The sequence below is a fragment of the Rhinopithecus bieti genome, unplaced genomic scaffold (assembly GCF_001698545.2).
Source record: "Rhinopithecus bieti isolate Rb0 unplaced genomic scaffold, ASM169854v2 scaffold_75559, whole genome shotgun sequence".
Classification (NCBI taxonomy): domain Eukaryota; kingdom Metazoa; phylum Chordata; class Mammalia; order Primates; family Cercopithecidae; genus Rhinopithecus; species Rhinopithecus bieti.
In genome coordinates, this window is record NW_016828162.1 from 394,537 (window position 1) to 400,536 (window position 6,000).

Consider the following 6,000-nt stretch of genomic DNA (forward strand, 5'->3'; position numbering starts at 1 on the left):
CATCCTGGAACACACCTTTTCGTGTAATGGCAAGCCAGTTTCCCTACTTCATTGAGACCTTCCATTAGGCAGGTTAGGCTAGCTCTGTTGGCTCTACAGAGTTTATTTAGTTCTGGCTGGGTGTGGTGGCTCATGCCTATAATCTCAGCACTTTAGGAGGCCGAGGCTGGCGATCACTTAAGCCCAGGTCTAGACCAGCGTGGGCAACGTGGTGATACTCCATCTCTACAAAAAATACAAAAATTAGCCAGGCATCGTGGTGTGTGCCTGCCTGTAGTCCTCATACTTGGGAGGCTGAGGCAGGAGGATTGTTTGAGTCCAGGAGGTCCAGCCTACAGTGAACTGTGATTGGGCCACGATACTCCAGCCTGGAGCAAGACCTTGTCTCAAAAAAAAAAAAAAAAAAAGAAAAGAAAACACAAAGTTTCTTTCTTGCTCATATACATGTTCCATGCAAGTTGGCAAAGGCTGGTTTTCCACACAGTCAAGGACCCAGGCTGAGAGATGTTCACCATCTTGTAGCACCAGCCATAACCCAGGGCATCCTTGATCACTGAGGCAAGGCAAGAGGAAAAGCATTGAATGGTCTCATGCAAGCAAAACAGCTTTGGCCCAGCCCTTCCAATCACATTGGGATTACTCATGTGGTCCCACTCAATTGTATGAAGGTGGGGACGTAGAATTCCCTCCCCGTGCCCAGTAACAGAGAAGAACTGTCAAATTCCTTTCCTGTGACTGCCATAACAAATTAACCATAAACTCAGCAGCTGAAACAACACAAATTTATCATCTTACAGCTCTATAGATCAAAAGCCCCACATGGGTTTCACTGGGCTAAAATCAAGGTGCTAACGACGCTGCATTCCATCTGGAGCCTCTAAGAGAGAATCTGTTTCCTTTCTATTCCCAGTTGCTAGAGGCCACCCACGTTCCGATTCATGACCCCTTTTTCCATCTTCACAGCCAACCACGACAAGTTGAGTCCCTTTCACACTTCAAATTTTTCCTGCCTCTTCTATCCTCACATCTCTTTCTGACCATGGCTGGGAAAAGTATTCTGCTTTTAGGGACTCCTATAATTAGACGAAGGGCACCCAGTCTACCACCATACCATCCTAAATGCACCCGATCTTGTCTGATCTCAGAAGCTAAGCAGAGTCAGACCCTGTTAGTTCTTGGATGATGAACTACGCCCCATCTTGGAGATGGGGCCACCCAGATAATCCAGAATAATATCTCCCCACCTCAAGGTCCTTTTGTTTTGTTTTGTTTTGAGACATTCTTGCTCTGTCGCCCAGGCTGGAGTATAGTGGCATGATCTTGGCTCACTGCAACCTCCGTCAGACAGAAAACAAACAAACAAACAAAAAAAACAAATAGAAAAAAACAAAACAAAACAAAAATGAAAAAATCCCCCCAAATTAGCCAGGCCCGGTGGTTACACATCTGTAATTCCAGCTAGTCGGGAGGCTGAGGCAAGAAAATCGCTTGAATTGAGCAGGTGGAGGTTGCAGTGAGCCGAGATCATGCCACTGCACTCCAGCTTGGGCAACAGAGCAAGACTTCGTCTCAAAACAAACAAACAGACAAAAACCACACAAATCCTAGCACTGCTGAGCCATGTCCCTCAGTTTTCTCATCTATAATATGACATGATAATCGTAATAGAAAATAATCTCCAGGGTATGTTGTGAGGATTAAATTAGTTAATATATACAGTGGGTTTAGAACAGTGCCTAGCGCAGACCGAGAGCTGTATGAGTTTATTATTCATTTATTTATTTTGAGACAGGGTCTTATTCTGTCTTCCAGGCAGGAGTGCAATAACAGAATCACAGCTCAATGCAACCTCGACCTCCCAGGCTCAAGGGATCTTCCTGCCTCAGCCTCCCAAGTAGCTAGGACTACAGGCGCATGCCACCAGGCTAGGTTTGTTTTGTTTTCGCTTTTTTTTAAAATAGAGGCAGGGTTTTGCTGTTGCCCAGGCTGGCTTTGAACTCCTGGGCTCAAGCAGTCCTCCCACCTCAGCCTTCCAAAGTGCTGGGTAATCCCATCACCAGGCGTGAGTCACTGCTCAGGGCCTTGAGTTTGTTATTAATATTATTTAGACTGGGTGCAGTCTTTCATGCCTGTAATCCCTGCACTTTCGGAGGCTAAGGCTGGTGGATCACTTGAGGTCAGGAGTTCGAGACCATCCTGGCCAACGTGGTGAAACCCCGTCTCTACTAAAAACAGAAAAATTAGGCTGGGCACGGTGGTTCATGCCTGTAACCCCAGCACTTTGGTGGGGACAAGGTGAGCAGATCACCTGAGGTCAGGAGTTCGAGACCAGCCTCACCAACATGGTGAAACCCCATCTCTATTAAAAATACAAAAAGTAGCTGGGTGTGGTGGCGTGCGCTTATAGTACCAGCTCCTCAGGAGGCTGAGGCAGGAGAATTGCTTGAACCCGGGAGGTGGCTTGCAATGAGCCGAGATCACACCACTGCACTCCAGCCTGGGTGACAGAGCGAGACTTCTTCTCAACAAAAAGAAAAAAAAGAAAAATTAGCTGAGCATGGTGGTGCACAGCTATAGTCCCAGCTACTCTAGAGGCTGAGGCAGGAGAATCACTTGAACCCAGGAGGTGGAGGTTGCAGTGAGCCAAGATGCGCCATGCACTCCAGCCTGGGGCAACAGAGCAAGACTCTGTCTAAAATAATATATATAATATATTATATATTAATATATATATGAAATTTAAACACCCAGAGTCCACACCTCCTCCAGGAGACTGGAACCCAGAAGGGGAGATTAGGGAGGATTTTTCTAGGCTCCCAGGGGCAGTGGGAGTTGCAGGCAGGGAGAGAGGGGTGAGGAGGCCAAGAGGGACTGTGGGAACTACCCGGGCCTGTAGAAGCCTGGTGCTGCCGCCTCCCACTCAGGGGCTGGGGAGATGGGAGATGAAAGCATGGTGCAGAGCAGGCCCCATATGTTCTTCATGACCCAAACTTTGTTCCCAGCGCCCGAGACGAATAGGCGTGAAATCCACATCTGGGACCCACCTCCGGCCTGGTCGTTCCCTCCCGTCCTGGGCACCGAGCCCAGTCTGTTTTTGCGCTATAATGGAGGCAGCACAGGTGGCTTCCAGAGCTCCGAGGAGGCCCCCACCCACCTCATGGCATTGCCTGATGGCTTCTCGGAGGAGGGGACTCCTGAAGTATATAGAAGTCTGAGTAGGAATTTGCCCAGCAGAGAAGGGAGAAAGGGAGGCCGGTTAGAGGAAACAGTTTGGCAAAGATCCCAGGGCAGGAGGTCTGTGTGGTGAGAGAAGAGATGAGGCTGGGGACTGGGGGTGGTCAGGGTATATGGGGTCTCTCAGGCCAGGCTGAGGACCTGGGCTTTTTTTCCCCCAGGGCACTGGGGAGCCATGGGAGGTCTGTGAGCAGGGGAGGGGCAGAATCAGCTTTTTGTGAGAGACACACCGTGTTAAAACAGAGTGACACGGGCAATCGTCATCATCACTGAGGTGGCTCAGCTCACTGGGAGAGCCCAGAGAGTACCCCAAACCCAGCCTGCAGGTAAGAAAACTTCTCTGAGGTGAATCTTCAAGGACATTAGAAGAATCTGGTCATGACAAGAAAGGCTGAGGAGGGAGACTCTGTCCAGAGGTACAGGGGAGCCGTGGGAGAGGCAGGGTCCACTCTGAATATAACACAACCACTCAGGGGCCGGGCATGGTGGCTCTCACCTGTAATCCCAGCATTTTGGGAGACCAGGGTGGGAGGATTGCTTGAGGCCAGGAGTTCAAGACCAGTCCAGGCAGCATAGCGAGACCTCTATCGCTACAAAAAAATTAAAAATGACTGGTGTGTTGGCCTGGCGCGGTGGCTGACACCTGTAATCCTAGCACCTTGGGAGGCCGAGGCTGGGGGATCACCTGAGGTTGGGAGTTCAAGACCAGCCTGACCAACATGGAGAAGTCCTGTCTCTACTAAAAATACAAAATCAGCTGGGCGTGGTGGCGCATGTCTGTAATCCCAGCTGCTCGGGAGGCTGAGGCAGGAGAATCGGCTTGAACCCAGGAGGTGGAGGTTGCAGTGCTGGGATTACAAGCAAGAGCCACCGTGCCCGGGGGGCCACAGTCCCTATGTTTTTATTTCATTCACTCACTTATTAATTCATTCAACATATTCTCCTGTGGTTTCCCTGGAAAATTCTGACACCCTGACCTGAGTCAAACTAAGGACTTGCCTAGTCTGGGAGGGTGGGGTAGGAGAGAGACCTGGGTACAATGAGATTTGGTATGATATTCAACAATGGAGGCAGCGCAGGGCACTGTGGGAGCCTAGAAGAAGCACCTGGACATGCCTTGGCGTTTAGGGAAGACGTCCTGGAGGAGGCAAGGCCCTCCATGGGCACTGCAGAAAATCGAAGTGTCACCCAGGCACATGGGAACTGGCAGACTCTCCAGGGAAAGATATCATGAGCATGGTTTCATTCAGTAATGCCTGAGTTCTCTCCTGAGGACCCCTGTACACCAGGCTGTGTGTGCAGTGAGGCTGGGGACTCAGAGATGGGCCAGGCTTGGGCCCTCTGGTGGAACGCATGGGGACACAGTCCCTTTCTAATGAGATGTATGCTCTCATGGAGGTAGCACAGGGCATTGTAAATATTCACAGCAAGCACTGACCCAGCCTGGGGGGTCAAGGAGGGCTTCCTGGAGGAGGAAAGCCCTACATTTTAGGTAGACTCTGCTCTTCCTGCGGTATCAGTCAGCCTTTCACTTTCTGTATAGCTCTAGTTCCTTCATCGCCTCTGCCTCTGTCGGGTTCCATATCTCTCTTTCTTTCTTTTTGAATATTACTAAATAAAAATAGAGATGGAGTTTCACCATGTTGCCCAGGCTGGTCTCAAACTCCTGAGCCCAAGCAGTCCGCCTGCCTTGGCCTCCGAAAGTGCTGGGATTGCAGGTGTGTGCCACCGTGCCCAGCCAGATTCCAGGTCTTATTTTAGTGACAGGTTGGCTGTCACTAAAAATTACCACAAACATGGTGGGTTATCACAACAGAAATTCATTGTCTCACAGCTCTAGAGGTCAGAAGTCCAAAATGAAGGTGTTGGCAAAGCCATACTCGCTCCGCAGACTCCAGGGGCGAATGTTTCATGCCTCTTCCAGCTCCTGGTGGCTCCTGGCATTCCTTGGCTTGTAGTTGCCTCATTCCAGCCTCTGCCTCCGTCTTCACATGGCCTTCTCCCAATCTCACTATGGCTTCTTTAATCTTATAAGGACACTTGTCATTGGATTTAGGGTCTACCCAGATAATGCAGGGTGATTGCATCTCAAGATCCTTAACTTTTTTTTTTTTTTGGAGATAGTGTCTTGCTCTGTTGCCCAGGCTGGAGTACAATGCTGTGATCTTGGCTCACTGCAGCCTCGACCTCCTGAGCTCAAGTCATCCTTTCACCTCAGCCTCTCAAGTAGCTGGGACTACAAGTGTGCATTGCCATGCCTGACTAGGTTTTTTATATTTTTTGCAGAGGCTGGGCACAGTGGCTCACACCTGTAATCCCAACATTTTGGGAGACTGAGGTGGAAGGATCATGAGGTCAGGAGTTTGAGACCAGACTGGCCAACATAGTGAAACCTTGTCTCTACTAAAAATAGAAAAAGTTAGCCAGGCTTGGTGGTGGGCCCCTGTAATCCCAGCTACTTGGGAGGCTGAGGCAGGAGAATCGCTTGAACCCGGGAGGCAGAGGTTGCAGTGAGCTGAGACCGCACCACTGCACTCCAGTCTGGGTAATGGTGCGAGACTCTGTCTCAAAATATATATATCTATATATATATTTATATGCATATTTATGAATATCTATATGTAGGCATCTGTGTTAGTCAGTTTTTGCATTACTATAAAGAAATACCTAAGGCTGGATAATTTATAAAGAAAAAATTCAATTGGCTCAAGATTCTGCAGGCTGTATAGAAAGCCTGACACTAGCATCAGTTTGGCTTCTGGTGAG